This window comes from Oncorhynchus nerka, linkage group LG3 (assembly GCF_034236695.1).
Source record: "Oncorhynchus nerka isolate Pitt River linkage group LG3, Oner_Uvic_2.0, whole genome shotgun sequence".
In the NCBI taxonomy this organism is placed as follows: Eukaryota; Metazoa; Chordata; class Actinopteri; order Salmoniformes; family Salmonidae; genus Oncorhynchus; species Oncorhynchus nerka.
This window is the reverse complement of record NC_088398.1, coordinates 24,774,230-24,780,038: the sequence shown is the minus strand read 5'-3', so window position 1 is coordinate 24,780,038 and position 5,809 is coordinate 24,774,230.

The window sequence follows — 5,809 nt, the reverse complement described above, 5'->3', positions numbered from 1 at the left end:
GAATAGGGGGCATCAATGGCTTCCTTTGATCTCATGCTCAGGGATTCTTCTTGAAAGGGCCGTGGAGAAAGACAGAGGAGAGGAGAGAAAGAGAGAGAGAGAACAAGAGAACGAGAGAGAGAGAGAGAGAGAGAGAGGGGGGACACACTCCACCTCAGCATCAGACAATAAGCCTCAGCCCCAGCCTCAGGTGCCTCTCCCCCCTCCTCCTCTCCTCCTCCTCTCCTCACCACATACAAGCCACCCCATTAAATATGGAACACTAAGACAAAAGAGGGGGAGAGGAGTGTGAGCGTGAGGGGGCGAGGGAGACAGCACTCAATGCCTTTGAAGAGAGCAGGAGATGAGGAGTGCAGTGTCGCACACACACACACACGTGCACATGCACACAATGCAGATAGAGGAGCAGGATGTGGTGACAAACAAACATATTTGCATCTTCCGGCTCTGAGGCGGGCTTAAGGTAGATTTGTCCTGGTCTGAAAACGAAATGGATAAACCACAAAGGAGGCATGGGAAGAGCAATTACACCTGAAAGCCCCTGTCAGTAGACAGAAAAGGCTAATAAACATGTGTATTGAATGTTGAATGCTTTGTATTGCACATAAAGCTTGTTTTGAGCGGTCGGACAAACTCAGTACTTATATCCCTGGCAACCGATCATCACTACTGAAAGGGATAAGAGGTGTATTCAACAGGGTGGTGGTGTACACTCTTCTCCCTATACATGGCTATGTGGAGACTCCGGCTGGGATTCAATCAGTTGCAGATAGTGAGTTTCTGACTTGTGCTTTCGCGTTACGGGTCGACGCCCGATTGGGAATGGATCGTTTGTTGCATCGCCGCTAGATGACGGCGTCTCAGTCAGGTGCGCCATCAGAACTGAATGGGTTCCACGACGTCGTCAAACAGTTTCTACACCGTGCAGCAGTTCTACAGGTCACAGGGGAATGAAGTCACAGGTCAACCTACCACCCAGCCCGGTTTGAGACAGACACTTCAAGGGTAAAGACCCGAAATCTTCAGTTGTAAATAAAAAAACAATCAGCGTTCACACTACTCCCCGACCTTTAGCCAGTCAACCAATCAGCGTTCACACTACTCCCCGACCTTTAGCCAGTCAACCAATCAGCGTTCACACTACTCCCCGACCTTTAGCCAGTCAACCAATCAGCGTTCACACTACTCCCCGACCTTTAGCCAGTCAACCAATCAGCGTTCACACTACTCCCCGACCTTTAGCCAGTCAACCAATCAGCGTTCACACTACTCCCGACCTTTAGCCAGTCAACCAATCAGCGTTCACACTACTCCCGACCTTTAGCCAGTCAACCAATCAGCGTTCACACTACTCCCGACCTTTAGCCAGTCAACCAATCAGCGTTCACACTACTCCCCGACCTTTAGCCAGTCAACCAATCAGCGTTCACACTACTCCCCGACCTTTAGCCAGTCAACCAATCAGCGTTCACACTACTCCCCGACCTTTAGCCAGTCAACAGACTTGGTCCAATTGGAAAATATCGATGTTATCCACCGCCCGCCATTTATAACGTCTCTGACAGACGTCGTGTGAAAGGTCTAAGCACGGCTGCGTTGATGTTTGTTTATATTAAAGGTGGGACAAAGGGTTTTATTTCATTCACCCAGCGCTGTTTGGCGGAGAGATTTCAGGGGCTGTGATGATGGGTTCAAAAAGGAAGATCTTTCCCACTGGGCACAGACGTCAGTTCAACGTTTAGTTTTGATTTGCATTGGGTCGAGTTGTCAACTTAACGTGAATTTCAACGTGAAATTAACCAAACCTTCCACCATGTCATTGGATTGAGGTTCAAAGTTGGGTGAGAAAATACTAAATTGCCTTACGCTGATTACTTTGAGCAAATCCAATCGGGTTTCCACCATAATTCAACGTCATCACATTGATTTTTGTTGTTGCTGAAATGACATGGAAATAACGTTGATTCAACCAGTTTTTGCCCTGCGGGTTCGTTCTTTCTCTTTGTCTTTCTTCTTTCTTTCTCTTTTTCTCTCCTCCTCATCTCTTGCTTTCTATGTTCATCCCTCCCCTCTCTCTGCTTCTTTTCTCTCTCTCTTTTCTCCCTTTCTCCACCCCTCCTCCATCTCTCACCCCCAAAGCTTTAGCTCTGACAAGCTGGCCATCCTCTAAATCAATGGCCTCCCTCTCTCTTCCCTCTAGAAATGCAATATGCAAATGCAGTCAATGCTAAGTTGGGTTGTCGGTCCCCTGCACCCTTCAACACCCCTCCACAGCCGTCGTCCATCTACCCAGATCACCCATTCTATCTCCATCTGGGAGCGATCCATCTCGATCGGTGGGGGCCAAAGCTCCATTACCCCCAGATGAGCTGTGAAATGGCCATTATGTGTGTGCAGGCATGTGGGGAATCGGCCTCTGCCTCGGCTCTGGCCTTTCACAGCCCAACAATGGCCCCTAGGCCTGAATGCTCTCCTAATCGCAAACGCATAAGAATATCATTGACCCGCCGCCGAGGAAAACGGACAATAAAGACGCACTCACATCTGGAGCGAGGAGACATTGCTGTTGGATTCATTCAAACTGACTAGTCACAGAGGAGTCCAATGATGGTAAATACACCAAGACAAATCCTTGAATGCTGAAACTGAAACGCTAAAAGCCTTCACGAAAAGCACAAACTGAAAGCTGAAAGCAGTAACTCAAACGTAAACAGGACACAATATCCTGCGTTAATCATCCTTCTTCCTCATCTCTCTAGACAATCCCTCACATTTCCCGAAGTCATTGCACCCAGTCAACGTCAGCCGCCTCCAGTCATCCAACAGTGTCATCCCACCGCCCCATGCGCCTGAAACATCTCCCTGGTGACCACGGTGACATCGTCAACATCACCCGAGCCACTGCGTTGTCGTGGAGGTTTGGGTCACGTGACACGAACAACATGGAGGAGGGAGGCTGGAGATGAAGATGGCTAGGGGCGGCAGTGTGTGTGTGTGTGTGTGTGTGTGTGTGCGTGCGTGCGTGCGTGCGTGCGTGTGTGTGTGAGTGTGTGCGTGTGTGAGTGTGTGCGTGTGTGTGTGAGTGTGTGTGTGTGTGTGACTGTCTTCCCCCTGGAGAGGCTCTCATTTGCACTAAAACAACGTGGGCTTAATGTCGGAGACCAAGGCCCTCGTCGTCACACGTAAAGCGCTTTGCATTTATTACAGCATATTAATATGGTATTCAGAGAATGAGTACGTACATAGAGTATTTATAGGTGGGCGGTCTGTCTGTGTGTAAGGGTGTGTGTGTGTTTGTCAGTGTGTGTGTGTGCACGCGTGAGCCATCCTTCAGTGTTGATGTGTTCGACTTTCTATTTCTATCTGTCTTGGTCAATGGGAGAATGAATATCTCTGGTGTCGTTGGAAACGGATGAAAGGAGAAGTGGATTGGCTTGAAAGTTCCAGACTATTGTAGTCTTATCCTATCTACTACACGTGGCAGAAGGAGCGCGGCTGGGCTTCTATATCTACAAATAGACATGAATAGGCCCAAATATGCCAAGAGATTGCAAAGCTGTCGTCAAGGCAAAGGGTGGCTACTTTGAAGAATCTAAAAATCTAAAATATTTCGGTTACTAACACTTTTTTGGTTACTACATGATTCAATATGTGTTACTTCATAGTTTTGATGTCTTCACTACTATTCTACAATGTTTAAAATAGTCCAAATAAATAAAAACCCTGGAATGAGTAGGTGTGTCCAAACTTTTGACTGGTATTGTACATTGCAAACTTGCATCTGTGTCAGTGTTGTACGTTGCCAGATCTGCATGTGTTGGTCCGCGTCTGATGTGTCTCTTAGCTGCGAATAGATAAACAGTAGAGACAAACAAACACTGCATCAGTTTAATGACCCGTCCCAGTAGAGTCCCTCTACATTCAATTAGCAGAGAGATAATTAATCGGTCTGGCTGCCTCTCCTCTCTCACGAGCTGGCAAAGAAGAGGGAGGGAAGCCAGGTGGGCATTCAGTGGGAGGAACTGTGTGTGTGTGTGTGTGTGTGTGTGTGTGTGTGTGTGTGTGTGTGTGTGTGTGTGTGTGTGTGTGTGTGTGTGTGTGTGTGTGTGTGTGTGTGTGCGTGCACATACACAGGAGTATAAGCACGCACAGGCACGGACACACACACAAGCACGCACATACATCCGCAGGGCACACACATATGCAGGGCACACACTGTGCTACAGAGGGTTAAGCCCCTGGTGGTCATGAGCTGTCAGTACTATAGACACACTGGGGGACCTGGTACCAGGCTTTCCTTAATCAATCATATACATGATTGATTAGACAGGGAGAGAGACATTTAGAGAAAACACCAGAGTTATTTTAGACTGACGTGGTCCTTTCTTTCTCTGAAGGAATGGTGGAAATGTAGAAAGCAGAGCTGTGGATGTACGGTACACCGTCTCTTTTAAACGTGCCGGTTTAAAACATGGAACACAAAACAGAAGTTGTGACCTGTAGACAGAGACCCTCTCTCTGATGCTCCTCAGTTATATTCTCGTCATCTTCTTTTTCTTCTCCTCACAATGCCTTTCCTTCCTCCCCGCCTCTTCTTCTTCTTCTCTCTCAATTTCTCTTCTCCCCTAATCTTCCGTTCTCTCCCCTCCTTTTCTCCTCTTCCCTCTCGCTTTCTCTCCCCACCCCTGCCCTTCTCTACTCATCTCTTATTCTATCTTACCACCCTCCTCTCCCTTTCTCTCCCCACCCCTGCCCTTCTCTACTCATCTCTTATTCTATCTTACCACCTCTCTCCCTTCCTCTCCCCACCCCTGCCCTTCTCTACTCATCTCTTATTCTATCTTACCACCTCTCCTCTCCCTTTCTCTCCCCACCCCTCCCTTCTCTACTCATCTCTTATTCTATCTTACCACCTCTCCTCTCCCTTTCTCTCCCCACCCCTGCCCTTCTCTACTCATCTCGTATTATATCTTACCACCTCTCCTCTCCCTTTCTCTCCCCACCCCTGCCCTTCTCTACTCATCTCTTATTCTATCTTACCACCTCTCCTCTCCCTTTCTCTCCCCACCCCTCCCCTTCTCTACTCATCTCTTATTCTATCTTACCACCTCTCCTCTCCCTTTCTCTCCCCACCCCTGCCCTTCTATACTCATCTCTTATTCTATCTTACCACCTCTCCTCTCCCTTTCTCTCCCCACCTCCCCTTCTCTACTCATCTCTTATTCTATCTTACCACCTCTCCTCTCCCTTTCTCTCCCCACCCCTGCCCTTCTCTACTCATCTCGTATTATATCTTACCACCTCTCCTCTCCCTTTCTCTCCCCACCCCTGCCCTTCTCTACTCATCTCTTATTCTATCTTACCACCTCTCCTCTCCCTTTCTCTCCCCACCCCTGCCCGTCTATACTCATCTCTTATTCTATCTTACCACCTCTCCTCTCCCTTTCTCTCCCCACCCCTGCCCTTCTATACTCATCTCTTATTCTATCTTACCACCTCTCCTCTCCCTTTCTCTCCCCACCCCTGCCCTTCTATACTCATCTCTTATTCTATCTTACCACCTCTCCTCTCCCTTTCTCTCCCCACCCCTCCCTTCTATACTCATCTCGTATTATATCTTACCACCTCTCCTCTCCCTTCCTCTCCCCACCCCTGCCCTGCCCTTCTATACTCATCTCTTATTCTATCTTACCACCTCTCCTCTCCCTTTCTCCCCCCCCCTGCCCTTCTCTACTCATCTCTTATTCTATCTTACCACCTCTCCTCTCCCTTTCTCTCCCCACCCCTGCCCGTCTATACTCATCTCTTA